The sequence below is a fragment of the Falco peregrinus genome, chromosome 5 (genome assembly GCF_023634155.1).
Source record: "Falco peregrinus isolate bFalPer1 chromosome 5, bFalPer1.pri, whole genome shotgun sequence".
In the NCBI taxonomy this organism is placed as follows: Eukaryota; Metazoa; Chordata; class Aves; order Falconiformes; family Falconidae; genus Falco; species Falco peregrinus.
Genome location: NC_073725.1, coordinates 15,811,171 through 15,830,684, shown reverse-complemented (window position 1 = coordinate 15,830,684; position 19,514 = coordinate 15,811,171). Strand labels below are relative to the sequence as shown.

At 40.3% G+C, this 19,514-nt stretch overlaps 1 protein-coding gene and 1 long non-coding RNA gene across 3 annotated transcripts in view; one reads left to right on the top strand and one right to left on the bottom strand.

Moving 5' to 3' along the window:
* Positions 1–5,506, bottom strand: part of DNAJC13 (DnaJ heat shock protein family (Hsp40) member C13) — a 55,460-nt gene extending 49,954 nt beyond the window's left edge. Inside the window, exon 1 of one of the 2 annotated variants that reach the window (XM_055805614.1) lies at positions 5,238–5,506. The gene's annotated coding sequence lies outside the window, so the exon portion shown is untranslated. The remainder of the gene's footprint in view (positions 1–5,237) is intronic. The other variant, XM_055805615.1, reaches the window with a different exon arrangement.
* A 280-nt stretch (positions 5,507–5,786) lies between these two features.
* The window catches only part of LOC114013525 (uncharacterized), a 29,122-nt gene continuing 15,394 nt past the window's right edge, over positions 5,787–19,514 (top strand). Inside the window, exons 1-2 of the long non-coding RNA XR_003556563.2 lie at positions 5,787–6,077; positions 8,716–8,805. This is a non-coding gene — a long non-coding RNA (uncharacterized LOC114013525). The remainder of the gene's footprint in view (positions 6,078–8,715; positions 8,806–19,514) is intronic.

Genomic DNA, 19,514 nt, shown 5'->3' with positions numbered 1-19,514 from the left:
AGCCGGCTGCAACAAGGTCTTTTACCATCTCATATCAACACACTCTTCATGCCAGTCCCTCTGCTGCCTTCTCCCTGTCTCGCTTCATCCAGGGCCTGCTCTCTCTTGCTTCTTCCTCGGCTGCTCTCTCTTCATTGTCTCTCAACCACTTAACAGAACCAGCCACAGCTGCACCTCATCTACATCGGCCAACGCGCCGCCCCTGAAACCCACAGCTGTATACTATCAATGTTAATTAACCCAGCTTCATTCCTCTACAAGATACTCAATCTTCATACCTCCCTTTTTAAGCCATTTTCTTGACATTGACTAATGTATTAATAAAAATAAAAGGTTTATAAGACTAGTCCACTAAGTTTGGGATTATAAGATCTATTTATCTGTAATTCCAGTTTCGCCAATACCGGTCCTCTGACCAGCTCTATTAAATCTCCCAGACCTGAACACCACCTGCTTTAGAGTATTTAAAGCAGGATGTTTTCACACTTGCAAACGTCTTAACAATACTGAACCAAGAAACACTCATTTATGAACTACTAGCAGCTTCCATTAATTTTAGCACCACTATCTACAATTCAGACTACCGACACATGAAGTATTGTACATGCAGTGGAACTGACAAATTCACCACAATGCTTTTCTGTTTAGATTAAAACTACTAAAGTCACTAAGCTTTGATGCTTCACTCACTGTGCTTCTGGACAGTGATTGTAACTATCTCTCCCACTGAGAAGACTAGCACAGAGGCAATACATGCCAAAACCTAATAACAATTAATTCTTGTACACATCTTCCCGCAGTTTGAGAACAAGGCTAACAATAGCCCAGTGTTCTGAGCTGCTATGTTGAAGTCCAGCAATCATTTTTCAGTTGTCTTTGGTTCTGCAGCAAGAGCAAGATAAAATAGTTCATGACAAAGACATTTTAGAAGAAACCAAGAAGTTACCTTCCTTCACTCATTCTGGCAGAATCAATGTGGCATCACTTTTACTATACTCTCTACAGTATGATACACTGTAATTTTATTACCTGAGACAGTGCAACCATTGACTTTGCAGAGCACATCAGGTTTTATGATTAATCAAGTTTAGCCATATTGCCAGTGTAAGCTATAGCAGCCTGCTTAGTCCTATCAATTTCCAAAAACAATAGAACATTATTGTCACTTGTACATCTTCTTCCTGTATTAAGAAAACATTTTAAAACTTTACTGACTTCACAAAAATTGAGTTATATTCTTTACTTCACTCATAAAAGTATCCAGAGTAAGACCCCAATTTTTATTATCATCTTAGTGTCCTGAGGTAACCAATAATAGAAAATAACTTCAGATGTTATTTCAAACATTTTACAGCACAACCATTGGATATCCCCATACTCACGACTCTCAAAGGCTTAATACTAGAGAAACACCTGTTTCAGTTGTTCTACTTCCATTGCAGTAGAGGCAACAAGTACTTTGAAAGGAGCAGTTTATAGACATGTTTCATCTGGTTGAGAGAGAGTGCAAGCATGCTGAATGCAAAGTAGTCAAGTAATCTGAAGTTCCTGCAGGCAAAACATTGTCTACAATTCACAGCTTCTATTGGGAGCTTAACTAAAGCACTCCCCTAATACCTGGATATTTTAATTAGCTTTTTCATAGACAGAAGTTCAGCAATACTCTCCAATTTGGTTCATGTGGTACCGTAAGCAGCAATGAAACAACTTTTTGGGGAAAGAGTTGAAACCACATTTTCTACTTACCACATGTGCTACACATACCAGAAGTAGGAACCCCTAAAATTAAAGGGCCTGAACTACTGCCAGCTACCTGAATAGGTATATTATACAAGCTGTGTTCAACTTGCATTCACTTTTCTGGGATTTCACTTTCTTCAGACAAAATTATCATGTGGGAAAACAGAAGCTATTTCAGGAAACAGAAACAAGTCAGTCTCAAAGTAACACTTGCAGAGTTAGAAACAAAGCTGTGACCTTGGAGGCATCAAGCCAACAGGCATAGCTGTAATTATACATAAGTGTCCCTTAGTTTAAATAAAGTCAGAAGTCTGAACATGGGTTCAAAGTTTAGAGCAGAATTCAGTTTGACTTTTTTTCCTGATCATACTATTCCTCTACAATTACAAAGCTTCCGTATGTTTCACAGGTTTGCCTTATGCTACAGTAGCACTTCAGAGCCCCACATAGGATTATTATTCTCTTCCACTGGGGGGGGAGGAAGAGAAATGCTGATTAGAAACAGAGATTTCTTGCGGGAAAGAGGAAGAGAAATGCCGATAAACTCACATTTCTTTTTTTAAAAAAAAATCTTATTCTAGCAAGGTTAAAATACAAGGTAAAGTTCCTGGAAAGTCTATACTACACAGAGACAGACACTCAGATCAAGCTCAAGTGTGTCTTTTCTGAGAGAGCAAAGCCATACAAGTAAGATAAACCCAGGGACCAACTGGAAAGAGAGTAAAGCACTGAAAAAAGCCCCAAGGTTCTGTTAATCTGTGGTTCTACATACCTACCTTTCAGCTTAGAGGTCTGGAGCCTGATTTCCAGTCATCTACTCATCTGTAGCTTTAAAAGCGTTATTTAAATAAATGAGTTTTTCTGCACCAAAATGTTTTAGCTGTCTAGGTTTCATCTGCTTCTTCCACTGCTGTGTGCACCAACTGGCAGAGTTTTGCCTCAGACAGATGCTTTCTAACAAACACTAAACTTTTCCCCTATTCCCTAAACAGTACTCTTAAAGCACTACAGCCCAATTAGCTGTGGAAACCCAGATTTCTTGATCTGTTGTGCAGAAACTCACAGCCCTTTTTCTAAGAGTAGAAAGAGTTGAGATCCACCAGATCCTTAGAAGAGGATTCGTGCAGCCTGCCTCATTGCTGCCTTTGCCGCCTTTAGTTGGTCCAGGATGCAGACAGGCTGAGAATTTCAACTTTACTACTACCAGAAATGATGCTGATGACAGTAGTATCCATCCTTCATCTGACTGTTCAGTTTCCCCCACTGAGGACTGGTATCTTCCATGCTTGTTATTTCTCTTTTCCGTCTACATTAGCATTCTGCTGTACCAATGAACCAATCTGATTCACCAGCTAGACAGGTGAATATCAGAACAAAAAGGTTCATTTACTAATCAGGGAAAAGAAAAAAGTCATCCTTTCAGACATAGTTTAACCTTAGTGTAATATTTCCTCAGAATATTGCTCTACTTTAAGTTTTATTAATGAGGTAGGACAATTGTTATGGGTTTTTTTGGCATAAGAGTAGTTTTTTTGGAAGCAAATTGAGAGGTTAAACAGTTGAGGTTAACACTTCCAAGACACAGTTGAATGCCAGCTGAAGTATTACTTTATTAATTCACTAATCTTCATTTACTGAGGCTCAAACACAAGTTAAAAGAAAAGTTATTTGCTCAGTCTGAAGCACAGATTGGCCCTTAAGACCAATACCCAGCATACCACTTAAAATCTGGAAGTGCTCAGTGATTCAGTCCCTCAGGACGATATGTATTTGGAAACTGTGAAAAATACCACATGACCCCCAGAGGAGCAAGTGATACATAAGAAACAAAGTCTTTTTAGAACTGTACTCCAGCAAGGCTGAAATACAAGATAAAGTTCCTGGAAAGACTATATTACACAGGGACAGATACTCAGGTCTGAGTCTCCAAACACTTAGAAATCTGTTGCAATTGGGGGGAGGGGGGAAGAGTCAGTAATAATGGAAAGGAGTCTCATTTCTGGTTAAGAGTTCTGGCACTTGGTTGCCTAAAGCAGGCTGGGATTAGACCAAGACGCATATCTACAAACTGAAGCAGGCTAGAGCCAAGCATAGTTTTTACATCTATAATACTGGTCCTGTTATTTTGAACTAAGCCACGGCAGACTGTCTGAACAGCATCTTCTTAAGTCAATTCCAAGATGTATCTTGAGTCACTGGCAGTTCCTTCAACAGCCTTCTTCCTTTTCTACATATCTCACTACATGCAAGTAGCCTATGTAGGCAACCTTCTAATAATCAAGAAGAGGCTTCAGCTTCTGGTAACTTGAGTTCCAAAACAAGGAATATTTTCTTAAATACAGTATTATTTAATCAGTACTAAGTAACAGGAAACAAAGCAGCTATCTACTCAGCTTCACCTTCTCAGACTGACTGCCATAGATCTTATTTGTGAAAGGACACAAGAGAAAAAGGGAAAATACATTTCAATTAACTTCAAAAGCAGCCACAGAGCTGAGAATAAGTGCATTAATAGCAATACTCCAAATAAACTTATATGCCCGTTTCCCCCAAGCAGCATGCTCAAACATTCCTTTGGCCTAAGGGCACTAAGCTGAAAGAAACACACACATCCTCAAACAAAATTTGTACAGTCCAGTGCTTGGCCCTCAGTACAGGTACAGCTACCAAAAGGTGCATGCTCCACACCACCCGACAGGGAAATCTATCCTGAACACTGTTGGCAGCTCACTGCAGACAGAAAACCATTCAGCATGCCTACCTGTTTTGACTGTCAGAAAACAAAAAGCAAGTGAAAAAGCATCCATCAGAGAAATCAAAAAACTGTTTGAAAAATAAGCACGTTAAGGGTAGCTTTTCTGAAAGATACATTTGGTTCTGTTCATGCTTTCCAGGCATACTATTACCACTCAAAAAAGAAATAAAATGTCATCTCTGTGACAGCAAGTCTCCTCCTCACCTCTCCCACTCTTCATAAATTATTTCCCAAAGCATCTCATGATAAGTATATTTTCATCTGAGGCCAGGAGGAGAAAATATAACACATCTTTTCTGAACGGACACGCTAGTACTCACGTGGGAAAGAGGACAAATTCTGCCCCACGGCTAAAAAAGCTGCATCAGGTGCAGAGCACGTTCAGTGAAGCACCAGCCAGGCTGTGGATAGAGTAAAGCCCAGATTCTCCTCTGCTGGGAGATGCAGGAAGAGAAGGGCTTGAGAATGGCTCGTAATAAAACAGGTGCCGCACCTAGGGATCCCGGCCGCCCCGGCCGGCTGCTCCCGCCCCGCGGCCCTCGCCCCCCCGCCCGCGGCAGCGCCTGCCCCCGGGCACACAGCGCGCTGCCTCCCGCCCTGCCCCCGCTCCCCACGCAGCCCCGGCAGCCTGGCGCGTCCCCCGGCCTCAAGCGGCACCTCGGTGCCAGCGGTCCCGCCTGAGGCTGAGGAAGGAGGCAGCGGCCGCCACCGCCTCCTCACCTCCCCCGCCGCTGAGATTTACCTGGCCGGGGAGCCTGCGCCGCCCGGACCTGCCCCCACCAGCACCGCGCTTCCCGCCGCTGCCGGCAATAAGGGTGAAGGGCCACCGAGAGGAGCCCTCGCCCCTCGCCCTCCACCTGGCCAGGCAGCAGCCGCTACACCTCTCCAGCTCCCTCAGAGCCTGGCTCTGGAGGCCGCCATCTTAGCTCCGGCAGCAAGACCGCCCTCTCGACGCAGTCGCCGTCAAGCCCGGGGCCGTCACGGGACGCGGTCAGCTGATATACTGCCTCCCGCGGCCGCGCTGGCCCGGCCCGCCCCACCGCCTCGCCTGGCTTCCTTCCTCCCGCCCCTTGCCCCCTGCCCTGCCGGGAACCGGGGCGGGGGGAGCGTGGGGTGGCTCCGTGCGCAGGCGCGAAGGCGCTGGGTGCCGCCTCCCGTCACCGCGGGCCCCGGGGAGGGGGGAGGGGGGAGGGAGGAGCGGGGAGCGGGGAGCGGGGCCCGCAGGGGGCGGGCTCTAGCTCGAGCGTGGCGGGAGCGGGCGCGGGAGGGGAGAGGTCGGGGCAGTGCCTGGGGCTGTGGCGGTGGCGTGTCGCCTGAGGCGGGCTGGGGGGTTGCCCGGCGCCCTGGGTGGCTCAGCTCGTCGTCTTGCTCTCTGTTGTATTTTAACAAGAGTTTAGTCTGTCTAGACTAGGTCAACTAGTTTGGGGCTAGTTGGCGGTTTCCTGAGCGCCCGGCTCCTGGAGACTTGTGATTGTGTAGCGCTGGGAGAATGGACATCTCCAGCACCGCCAGGTTTCCGAGCCTTCGGCATCCTGCTACTGCATTTTTGAGGCCTGGTACTGGTTTTAGGCTCATCACAGAAGTATGTATCTAATGAGAGAAGTGCTTTAATTGCATACAAAATGTTGCTAACCTGCCATCTCCTGTTAGAGAATGTACATCATCAGGGCATGAAAGGCACATTGAACAGTCAAAAAGCAAAGTATGCTTTTAAGTTATGCGTATTATTTGTGTGGTTGTAAAAATGTTAAATCCCTTATTAATGTTGCTGAAGCACTGATTTAGGTGGTTGCCTAGCCACCATCGGAAGTTGTTACAGGACTTTTCAAGCTCTCTGTTGACTTCCCATATTCTGTACCAAACATAAGATTTCCCAGAGATGTTATAAACTACAGCAGCATTGTAACAGCTTGCCACCATCTTATTAAAATGCCTAGATTGACATAAATATTTTGAAATGTGACTCAGAAGAACACGTGAGCTTACCATGCCTTTCCTGTAAAGTAGTGCTTTTAAAGTCTGCAGATGAAAGAAATGAGGAACAGATCGTAACTGCAGCTAATTATTTTGGAGAAAAAATAAGATTAAAATCACAGGCCGTATGTTGCTATTTTTTAATATCATATAAACTACCCTTCATCTCTTACATTTTACATAAGATATTTAAATACTAATAAGTCATTCTTTTGATAACTCTAGTCCTCTGAATCTGGGTCACCATTGTAAAATAGTGCTAATGGGAAAATAACATTACTTATGGGAAGCTGATAAATTACTTTTGGTCACAGAACTGAGGGGGAAAAAAGATTTCATGTTTTATTAACATACTAGGAATTGCAGAAATGCAATTTCAGAAGGAGGTGATATGATTCAGAAGAGTTTCTTTGGCTGAGTGCATGGAAGAGGTTTTGGGGGGGGTTTGGAGAGATTTTTTTCTGTTCTTGATGAGCTGGCTTGGAGAATTTTTTTATTCAGAAGGGTTGTATTTTGTATTAATACTTTTTTTGTGTTGCTAATATAGGTGGGTAAAACAACAAGCGAAGCAACAGCTTGTTAGATGTTTATTACTTGAGAACGAAGAATGATATTTGCATAATGAAATTGATGTAACTAGGAATCAATGTTTTCATAGCCAGATTTTAATTAGACAACATAGATTATATTTCAGCATATTTATTTTGGTCAAGCTAGTATTTCAGTAATAAACTATGTGTTTACCTGTTTGTTTTACTTTATGAACTACCACTATTTTTGGATATGATTTTGTGTAAGTAGCGATATTAACTTTGGTTTATAATGCAGAAAAATGATAAAAGGAAGGGAAGATACAGATCAAGAGTGAGAAAATATGAGAGGAAGTAAAAGAATACTTTTGAAATTATTATTCAGAGAAAAAGCAAACAAGAAAGGTGTGTTTAGCAGTTTGGACAACAAATTTTGGAAATTATATTGTCAACATGGCAAAATGACTTTCAGAAATTAAAATAGATCAGGATTTCATAATTGTTTAATTGTAAAGCATGTGTGAAATTATGATTGTGTGCAGACAACATAATTTTAGTTTTCTTGGTCATTTTTTCTCATGAGGTGGTACTACATATTTTTAGAGAAAGGGCGTTTTCTGTTTACCTAAAGTTGTGTTGAAAGCCTGGAATACAAAATAAAGTTTTTAACATAATCTTTTAATTCTAAAGTTTAAAATTTTACTTTAAAAAGCTATTAAAAAGAAAGCGGACAAAATGCCTACTCCATTAACGTCAATGGCAGTTTTATTATTAGCTGTGACATGGGTACTGTTTCACCCTTAGTTTTCCCAGTCACACATTCAGGAACCATATTAGAGCCATTCTCATTATTAAAATAAGAATAAAAAAGCACGGGTTTGATGCCTTCCTGAAAGATAAAATGCTAAATTGCTTCAGTCCACTTTGGAGAAGTGAACACATTTTCGTTATTTCTAGATCTTTCATGTGAAGAAGTACTGCAAATGTCAATCTGACCTTGTCAGTTTAAATACTGTCTTTTGCAAAAGATTGCAGGCTACCACCAGTCTAGAGAGCAAGGTCTCTCCTTACCATCCAATTATTGAAATCCGGAAGGAATGAAGAGTTCCAGTCCACTACTAAATAATTAACACTCCCCTGGCTATTTCTGTGATCAGCACCTAATCTGAAAGACTGTGGTTTAGGATGGCTGAATTCTTCAAGCACACCACAGAAAAAATACAGTAGAGGGCCTATACAAGGATTCTCTGCAGCAGCAGTAAATATGATGATTTTAAATACAACCGATAGTAGCAGAGCTCCTATTATTTTTAAAAAGGATATGTTGTGGTTTATAAAGAACAAGTTTCTACCCAACTTGCACACAGTGAGCAAAGGACACGTTAACTCCTTTTCCCAGTACTGCCTCTAATGACGGGGCAGAATTTTGTGTCAGCTTTCTGGAGAAAGGAGAGACTCCTTCACTCTTCCTTTTCTACCAAGAAAATAGGTTTCTAGTAGAATTGCGAATAGTTATGTCACTTTCTTACTCGATATATTTACAGTATAGGAAGGTGCAGGACTATCCACTCAGACCAACTACTGATTTTCTGCCATAAGGTGATGGGGAGCTATCCAGTCTTAAAGTTTGTGTGTAAGTGGTACACTACAGCTTAGTATAAATGTAGGATAATCAAGAGATATTAAGATAATCTGCTTAATAATTGTATTTTTTAGGTCACCAGACAACAATAATACTTTGATGCCTAATTATAGGACTTGACTGATAGAGGATACCAGAAAGATTTTCAAAGGGGCAAGAGGGAGGTAAGTGTACAAGTCCTACCTGAAACCAATAAAGTAAGATGCCTTTCAAAACCTCTTTCCTGAATCTTGTTACTTTTACTCCTAATTTGTTGCTGATGCCAAAACACAGGTTACACAGATGGCCTTCTGCGAATCAGACCCAGATTACTGCATCTGTCTTTGTTCTACTCTTTCTCATCCCAAAGGTGCATTAAGACCATGCTGAGTATTTGCCAGCAGTTCAAAGCTTAAATCAAGTTTTTTATGTAATTTGACATATTTTGTCTAAAAATAAATGCAGATAATATTGATAATTTAATTTATAATCTCTGTGAGATTAATTAAAAGGTAATTTCTGGGTGCTCCCTATTAATAATTCCATATTTCCTGATAGACTCATTAAATGATATTTGTTTGTTGTCACAGCTAATAGCTTGATAATAACTGCAGCCTAAGCTAATTGGCTTCACAATACTGTTACTGAGTTTTGTTGAATTATTAATAAGGAGCATCTTTAATACAGTGATTCACGCTAAACTGTATTCATATTCATACTATTCCTTTTGGCTACAACAAGCCCTTCTCTTCTGTTTGGATATTCTTTTCATTTTGGCATCTACTTACATGCAGTAAATACTGCTGATTAACTTTTGATCTCTTCATCTACCTATAGTCCTGTATAACTCAGTATTTTTGGTGTGTCTTTTGAAGATAATCTGTGTATTATCTTTTAACTCTTTTACCTTCCAATAGATAGGTTTCAATATTAGTTGCAATCCAGTCTTACTAGTGTATGTGGGTACATCTGGCATAAGTACAGTGAATGTAATAATTTACTTCATATCTCAGATGTCATTCATTGTACAATGAGTTTTTTCATGAGCCTTAATAGCAATGGACAATGGCACAACAATTATTAACAGAATTACATTGTTTAAAAATGTGTGTTTATATTTTTTTCAAAGGAAAAAGTAAAGGAGAAATATGTTGTTTATTGCATGTAAAAGAAAATAGAAACCATTTCATAAAGTCTGTAAATACCTTCTCTTTTGACTGCATTTAGCTCGGTTGTGTACATCTGAAAAAACTGCGTTCACCCATGTTCAGTGGAAACTTTGATAAAATACAACAGTGAATATTTCCAAATGCTTAATTCATCCTGAGGACACTTCATCTTAGTATTGCAAACCTGCTTGAGGTAAACTGCTCTTTGAAATATCTGGCTATTGGGGACAATTTTGTGATAGAAGGTACAGAAGATATCCCAGTTTTTGTCTTCCCACTGATGACACACTGCCTTTGCAGTGGAATGGCCTAAAACACAGAGAGGCATTGAAGAAGGAGTAGGCTGTAATAAAGGCAAGGGGCTCAGGGAAAAAAGAAGGAGCATAGGAGAGGAACTGGAGATCAGGTGCTAGCTGGGGCCAATGTGGTAGGAGTGAGTTTTGCATATGGGAATCACAGGGTGGATAAAGATCTTGGAACAGCTGAGTGGGGAGGAGTGACCAGTTAGCTTCAACAGGCTAGACCTGAGAACGGGAAAGATAGGAAGAACTGTGAGGCTATGATTTTGGAAAATTTGAAAAAAATAGACTATGAACAGAAAAAGCACTTACGTAGGGAGAAGAGGACTTTTTCCTCAAGAAGACTAGTACTAAGAACTCACAGAAGAGGGAAAGTAAAAGGAGTAAGGAGAGAAACACCTAGGTCTGCCATAGGGAAACACTGTTAATGATACAAGTAGCTGAGAGGAAAGGCTGGGAATGGCTGGGAAAGGAGACAAGGACTGATCTAAGGAATACAGTGAGGAATACGAACTTAGTCAACATAGGATGCTAGAAAGATTCAAATGTAGAGGCAAGGAGAGGGAGAGAGGGCTTAGCAGAGTAACAGGCTGAAAAAGACAGGGCAAAAAAAGCAGTACCCACAACAGTCTGCTAAAATAGAACCAATGGCTCCAGCATGACTCCAGCTGAAAAAATTAATGCCCAAATATGTATTTAACATGCTCTAGTGGATGTCAATTTAATTCTGTTGCTAGTTACTGTTAGTCCTCTCGTCAGAGATCTGTGTTGCAGATCTGGATGTAGTATATGATATAATCCCACATCATAGTTATGTGGATTTTTTAGATAAACCTAGAATATTATACATCTACACACATAAACAGCTATGCAATATTGACATTGTAAAACCAGAAGACTTTAAGAGTTAAAAACAACCAGAAGATTAGGATTATCTTTGCAAGTAGTTGTATACTTATGTACCATTTTTTTTCCATGGGAACTTTGCCTTATTCACTCCACAAGATCGAAGGACTCATTCAATCAACATGTATGCAATACTGTATTCTATCCACATTGCTCAATTTGATGGCCCAAGATTTATTTAATGTAAGCTGTACCAACTCTATTATTCAAGCTCTAAATTTATTAATTTCCATATTGACATTTCTGTGACATTCTTCAGTACACTGAGTGCTCCACAAATATTAATTAATTTTCACAACATCCTTCTGCTTCTAATATTTGACTAGTTGAAAGTGCATTAATGCTTCTTTCTCTGTATATTCTTGTATATAATTTCCAGCTATCCTACACAAGCTCTAAAAATCATGTGTTTCTTAGCAAAACTACACTCTTTCTGTAAAAATATAGAATTGCTGTTTGATTCTCTCCATGTCTCTTTTTATGGGCGGTAGAACCAAAACAGATGATACTATACATTGCAGGCTTATTCAATGTATTTGACCTATATAACACCATGTCATGTCATGTTTTACATACCTTGCACATTTGAGAACATAAACATAGGATACTTTGGGTTGGAAGGGACCTTTAAAGGTCATCTAGTCCAATGCCCCTGTGATAAGCAGGGACATTTTCAACTAGAGCAGATTGCTGCTCAGAGCCCCATCCAACCTGACCTTGAATGTTTCCAGGGATGGGGCATCTATCACCTCTCTGGGCAGCTTGTTCCCGTGTTTTGCCACCCTCATTGTAAAAAATTTCTTCCTCATATCTGGTCTAAATCTACCCTTTCTCAGTTTAAAGATATTATGCCTTGTCATATCACAACAGGCCCTGCTAAAAAGTTTTGTTCCCATCTTTCTTATAAGCTCCCTTTAAGTACTGAAAGCCACAATAAGGTCTCCCCAGAGCCTTCTCTTCTCCAACCCCAACTCTCAGTCTTTTTTCATAGGAGAGCTGTTCCATCCATCTGACCATCTTTGTGGCTCTCCTCTGGACCCACACCAACAGGTTCACTCCTGCCTTGTGAAGTTCAAACACTTAAGACTTTCAATTGCCAATTTGTTTGTCAATTTTTTTAAGCTTGATTCTTGTGGAAAGGGCTAAGTTAAATTTAAATACTAGCTCAGGAATGGGAATGCTACTAATATGAGAAGCTGGAGGTTGACAGAGTGTCTGAGATTTGTGTTCAGCAATTAAGGTAACAAAAAAGAAAAAATGCTTCCAAAAAAGTAGCTTGAACACTGTTCAGAGGTTTTCAGGAGTAGAGTGAATTAGTGGGACAGTAGGAAAATTCAGTCAGAGGGATTTTTTTTGTAGAACTACTCAGGAAATCACGGTGGGGTTTTTTGAATGTATCTATAGCTGCAGTGCCTTCCAGGAATTTAAATTTGATCATCCAAACCAAGAGGACCTCTGAAAAGGAAGCAACAGGCTCTCTGCCTAGGCACTAATCCATGAGAATAAGAGGAAGTCAATTATATATACTTGATTCCCCACTTCAGCTTTTGCAGCATCTAGAGGAAACATGAGTACTAATCCTCTGATTCCCTGCCCTGGGGTCAAATCCCAACATAGAAATAAGAGTGAGATTGTAGTAATTGTGAACAAAGCAACAGACAAGAATTACTAACCTTGCCCACAATGCCTCAGAGTATCAGAACATTCTTACTATTTTCAAAGAGTAAGAATGTTCTTGAGTATATCCAGCCTTTCCTTCATGAAAAATTGTTCATGAAGCACAGAGAACAGAGGAGATTATGATGACATAACTTGCAGGCCAAGCCATTGAAATTATAGCCTCATGAGAAAGAATGGGAATCAGAAGGTTTCTTTCATTTTACTTTTTTTTTTTAAAAAGAAACCCTCCCTTAGTCCAGCGGTGTGCTCTTTACCATTTAGAATGACTGGTAGCTGAGAAAAGCAGACTAATTGTGTATAAATGATACAGATGCAAGGTGGTTTTGCAAAAACAAGAGAACATTTTTTTGCCTAATAACACTCCCCAACTCTAATCCATCTATGAACAGATCACTACCAACAACAGCAGCAGCAACGAAAAGACTTCTAGCTAAAAAGTCTAAGTTGCATGGTATGCGAAAGTTGTATTGTTTTTGTAACAATATAATCTCAAGCATTATCTGTGTAACTGATAGAGACCTCCACCCCACAATAGCTTAATCCCCTATATGCAGGATCCACAAGCAGAATGGATTTTTATGGTGGATTTTACCAAAGTGTATTTTAGTTTCATGACATTTCAATTAAACAATGGAGTGCAGTTATCTCTTTACTGGCAGACAGGCAGTCCACGTTAGCTCAGATCTGCTTTGCTGAGCTGTGTTCGGCTTCTCAAAGCATTTGACTGTTTTGAGATTTCACCAGACACCCCTGGCTCCAGCACCACGACACAGAAAGTGGGATGCACAACACCTGCTGCTTTCCGCATTTTGGCTGCTGCTGCTGCTGCTGCTTAAAATCTACTGCTTTCTACAGAAACTGTTTACAAGTATTTCAAAGGTTAGCATAGCTCTGTGTATGTATGGTTTGTAGCGTACACATCTTACCAGGCCACTCTCTCCCCCCATCCCTTTTTTACGATGGAAAAGTGAAAATTAGTGGCTTTGTTTTCACCTTGTTTGCTCAGAACGCCTAAAAATCATCAGCAATGGTATTTCAGACTATATTACCATGTGTAGTTTTACATCCTGCTGTAACTTCCTGCCACAGAGGATGGCACACGGGGCCACTCAGTCCCTGCATGGCAGAGCTGGCATGTCACACACTGATAGTGCAAGGCACTAAATCTGATTTAATTGCCATTTAAACCTGGAACTCCTGATGGAGCCAGAAAATCCTTGATGCTGGGAGATGTTTCAAGTCGGCGGTGCCCCTTCCTCGATGCAGACAGATCTCAGATCTGAAAGGTCGTGCACAATTACGCTGGAGCCCTTGACTCTGAATCTCCAGAAAACGACCAATGTGCGTAGGCTCTCCTCCTCCCTCTGAGGGCTTTCAGGACTTGGTATCAGTGAAATACAAGGTTTGTCTTTCAGAAGTACTGGCTAAAACGAGAGCTGGGACTTAACATGAGAAAAAAAGATACAACATTCATTCTTAGAAATTAAGCATCCCTCACTGTGCAGGCCATCTATAGATTCCAGACTGTATTTACATTTGGTCCATGGTTTGGGACCTCTCTAAGTAGGACAAAACCTTTCTTGTTGTGGCAGCGGGGCATGTAGAGACTGGCATGGGGAATTGGTTTGTATTGTGATTCTACCATACATTACAATCTTACGTCATGCTTGTGTCATTTGGGCATAATGCTGTATCACTCTTGTAAATAAAAATTCCAATGTAATATCAAATATCTACAGGTAAGTAAATCTGGTATTAAAACATGAAACCCTCCTGCCATCTCAGACCTGTTGGATAGACCAGAGCCTGTAGGTCAGGACATAGAGCTACCACATCTCCTTGGTACTACAGGGCAAACAAGCTCCAGCTGGCCCACAAGTCACTGACCTCCTTGTCCCTGTAGCACCAAGGAGACCTGGAACAAGCAGGATCAAGGCAAGCAGAGGTGAGTGACTGCTGTCCTTTGGGTAGCGCACTAAGGCGTCTCTTTGCTGAACCATGGACCAGATCACTCAACTTGGCAGGAAAAGGCAGAAGGTTAAGAAATGGGACATCTGGGATGTTGTTTTAGGCACATGAGCCATTGCTGGTGCTCATGCAAATGATGACACACAGTGGAGCCCATGGAGCAAAACGACAGGGTAGAACCCATGGAGGTGGACTCACTGGTATTCCCCATAGGAATATGTTCTCACCCTTGAGCACAGGCAAGAGGTCTGGTCATTCATACGTAGGTCAGTGTGCAACACCAGTGATCACTAGTGCTCATCTGAACGAGGGTGGGGAATATCACCAGGCAACATAGCCTCTCCTTGGAAGAAGTCTTAGAGGAGATGGGCACAGGTGATGTGCTTATGAAGCTCATGTTGTGGGCTATTTACAGGGATAATCGGATTATATCTATGTTAACAATAGGAGGAGAGTGTAGCTTTATACTGCAATAATGCTAAACTCCTGCATTGCAAATCGTGGCCATACAGAAGCTAGTAGTTTGCCTTTCCTCTGTTATTGAATGACATCTACACTGTAAGAATGCCAGACACAGTGAGTCATTAAGAGCATCAGTCAGCATAATTTTCAGGCTCTTTCCTCTTTTTGTAATAAGCAGAAGCAGGACTTTGGAAATGTCTCTTTTTCTTTTGGGTTGGTAGATTCTGTTTTTTCTTGGGTCTTTGCAGTTTCACCTTAATTTTTCTTGTGCTGTTCCTGGTTCTAGTTTTCTTATTAGGACTGAATCATTGATTCCCTTGCCAGTTTCTCATTATTGCAGAGATACCAGCATTTCAGCTTTCAGAAGTGTCGCTTCTGAAGATGAAAAAGTAGTTTGCTTTTAATAACCTTAAAATTGTCTGTAATCAGATCACTGGGTTATTTGGCTAAATTAATGGAAACAGAAGTATATGAATCTGAGAAAGCACAACAAGCAAGGCAGAAATGCACACAGCTAACACCACTTCTAGCATCCATTTCAGGGAGTATATTTTCCATATTATCTTCCCACTCCTTTTGCATTGCTTTAACACAGATCGTGACCATCAAATGGTATATAAGGCATATGCTGTTGTTTTTAAGCATAAGCATATGGGTACTTATGTAATCTTATTTAGTGCTAGTTTGTAATGATACTATTAATGCTTGGGGTTTTGGCCAAATTTCCCTGAACTTCTGCTGTCCCATTTTTACTGTATGGCAGAGAGGCGTGTAAGAAAAGAAGCTTGAATATATCCCTATTTACATATCTTTATTTCTGAAAAATATTGAATTATTATTGTATTATACTAATAGAGTAGGCTTGGATTATATGAAGTAATTAGTTGTTTGGTAAATCACTTAACAGGGAACTGAAATTAGCTAGTATACTTGTTTAATTAGTTGGCCAGCAAGTGGAGGCTATCCACTTGAGAGGAGGGTAGACTAAAGTATTTAAAAATGCTTGAACAGTCCTTCCGTTAAGGTGATATTATAGCAGCCATGAAGAGGATAGTGTTTTCTATCATGCAAGCACAGAATGCTTTTGTTTCTGCTCTTGGTCCAAATTCCATTTTGACAAATCGTTGTTCATTATTTCTATTCCACTATTGGAGTGTCAGGAATAAAATTAATGAATTTATAAACCAATTTCATAATTGTTCAAGCTTTTTACTGATAATTTTTCTCTACAATCTGCAAAATAAGTGGTTTGTTACCAAACAAGCTAAGCGTGTTCAGACTGGATCTTTTACGAAGAAGTAATTATTTGCATAACACCAGATATGCTGATTTAATTACTTCCAATGTGAATCTTATGATCTGAAGCAACCTGACCTGTACAAGAAAATTTTTCTATGCACAAGTAAGATTGAAGTCAAGAAAGTTATAGAACATACTCTATACCGAAATAGCCTAAACCTGAATTGTTTGTTGTTTTTTTTTTTAATTTGAATTTTTGTTTCATTTGAATTTGAATAAACTCAAGCATTTTGATAGTTATTAAGAGGAACTGAAGTGTGGTATTTATTTATTTTCTGTTCTTTTTCTTACATAAAAGTGACTAGCAATTATGTCTTTGAATAAAACTTGGTTTTCTTTCTGACCAGTGCTTAGAGCTCTGGTGCACTCAGTTTTTTAGGAACACTAATACAGCTTTTGACAGAAGCACAGGGTGATGACTCCTCACTTGGCAGATAAAAGACGTACTGTTCAGTTGTGGCCCTAAATTTATTTTAGTTCAATCAGTAAACAGGGGCCCAGCATGGACTTTGCTGATTAAAAGCAAAACTGAAAAAACTGAAGCTGGGTGTGACAATGTTCCAACTTGTAACAAGTTCATCACATGGGTTTCTGTTTCCTTTTACTTTCAGCTCCTGATAGCTATTGGCTTCAGGAATCCCAGTGCAGAATATTACTGTTTCATTGTGGTGATTTAACTCCATCCCAGCCAAAACCAGGACACCTAGGAAGGGATTTCTGTCCTCCTCTCAAATTCCTAGAGACTTAATACCCCCTGCCCAAATGTTTGCATCTTACCAGTTCTTTGTTTTACTGCTCATGCCTTTACTATGTAGGAAGACCTATCTCTGCAGGCGTTTGCTTATGCAAGTACTCTCAGTGTGAGCGATCAGTCAATGGAACTAGCATATGTGATGAATAATCACACAGGTGAGGATTTCCGGGAGGTGGCTGCAAGTATATTGCATATCTTCACATCCCCTTCCCTATTTTTGTCTCATGTGTACTCTTGTGTGTCCCTTCTTCATGTGTTGTCTGAATGTACTTCAAACAGCATTGCTCTGTACTGAAAAGTTACTAATCATTTTCTGATTATTAACTTCAGCTACCTCAAGGAATGCCTTCTTTAATGTGATTACTACTATTAAAAGCAGTATAAATCTGTTAAAACAGCTTTCTTTCAATATATCATAATTTTAGGTAGTTATACTAGCACAAGATCTTGAAGGAAAACTTGGAGAAGTGAATTTCCTTGCCATGAGACATTTCTCACATTACTGCAGTCTTATCCATTAATAGCTTAGTATAATTTTTATGTTCTAAATTTTCCCAAAATTAAAAAACAAAAGAAGTTCAAGCTTGCTAGGCCTGAAAAAAGCTTTCTAAAACAAGTGTGTCTTTTGGTGACTTCTGATGGAAAGCTTGCATCTGTGTGTGACAACAGCATTTGACTTCGGGTGACAAAATGTTGAAAAATCCCCAGCTGAAATTCCTGGTGTCAGACTGAGCGGCCAGATGTGATGTGATGGATTCATCGTCGTAATCAACAAGAAGTGAGAGAACAGTGGTGGAAAGTCTGTGGTCAGGATGAAAACTGAATATAGCAAAACTGAGCCTGTACTCAACAGCTAGACTGATCAAATATGTTTCTCCTCGTGTTCTTCAGAAGTTAAACACAGATAAGATGGACACAGACTAACAGAAGGTCAGAAAAATGTAATCATCCTCTGAAGTTTAGCCATTGAATGTGACTGAATAGGAATTTTTTCCTGTGAGAAACTTACTGATTAATCCCTGAGCCAATTGTGTAGTGTTTTCTGAGGCTGCAGAATCTGTTCTTTTGGCACTAACTTACCTGTCATCAACTTCTGCATACTTTATCTAGAAGAAAATTTTTAGTAGTATCTTCTCTACTTCTTTAAAAAAGAAGTTGATTCTGGAAGGGCAGAACAGGCCTTTTAACATCCAAGAGGAATTTGGCTCCAGATTCTGAAGCATCAAAGTGAGCTAAATCCCATTTAAACAAGCTTTCTTACACTTTAGGTGGAAAGCTGCAAAGACAGAGAGCTTGTATAGGCAATAGGTGGCAGACTGCTCCCAGTAATCAGTAGGTAGTTGTGACTCAAGCCTTTCTTAATGCCTGTGCAGCTGTAGTTAAAATGTAAGGAGAGATGTAAAGGTGGAGAGAATCCTAGGGTTCAAACAGACTACCTACTTTTATAAAGCATGCCAGGGATACTCTGGTTGGCACTTGCCAGGAGCAGAGATGTTGCTTCTATGCACCCTGAACTATCAGTTCCTAAAGTAACTGTAAAGGCAGCTTATCCTGCCCTGCAGCAGCTGGATGACCTTGATCTTGCTTTGGAGGATTTGCCACTTGTGCATGGTAAGCTACTTCTCTCATGGCTTTGCCACCTCTACAAAACAGTATGCCTTAGTTTACTCACTACTTGGGAATCCCTCTTAACTCCAGATACCTCAAGAAGTTTTTTAAACCAAAATAGAGTTTAACACATGAATTATTATGTCTGAAGATGTCTACAGATAAACCAAGGCCTTCACTACTCTCTGCATATATGTGACATAAATGATGTGCTAAAGCATTCTCCAAACAGCAGTCCATCCCATTAAAATAGCTTCTGTACAGTACCAAAAAAAATGTCATCCAGTCTTGACAAAGTTTTTTCATGCTTGCCATTCCCTAAATGACGCTAATGTAGAACAAATCTACTTTTCTCTATTTAACAGATTTTTTTCAAACTTAAATTCACCTTGAGGGGTTTCCACGATGTTCTGCTGCTAATAATTAATGCACCTAGGGAAATACCTTGTGCTTTAGCTTCTGTCTCATATCTTTTATTGCAAGGGAAGCTTGTGGTGCTTCTACAGACTGTCTCTCCCATCACATTTGTTTCTTATGCCATTATTTTGCTGACTGCCAAGGGCTTTAGCTAGAATACACTGAGTCATTTCATTACTCACCTAGGACTGGGCTGCTGTATCAAGGTAGAGGACTGCCCAAAGACTGCTGAAAACCACACAACCCAATGGTTGGTAAACACCTGGGGGAGCTGCTCATCCACTACATGAAAAGATTGGATCTGATTTATGGAATGATATGCTTAGCATTCA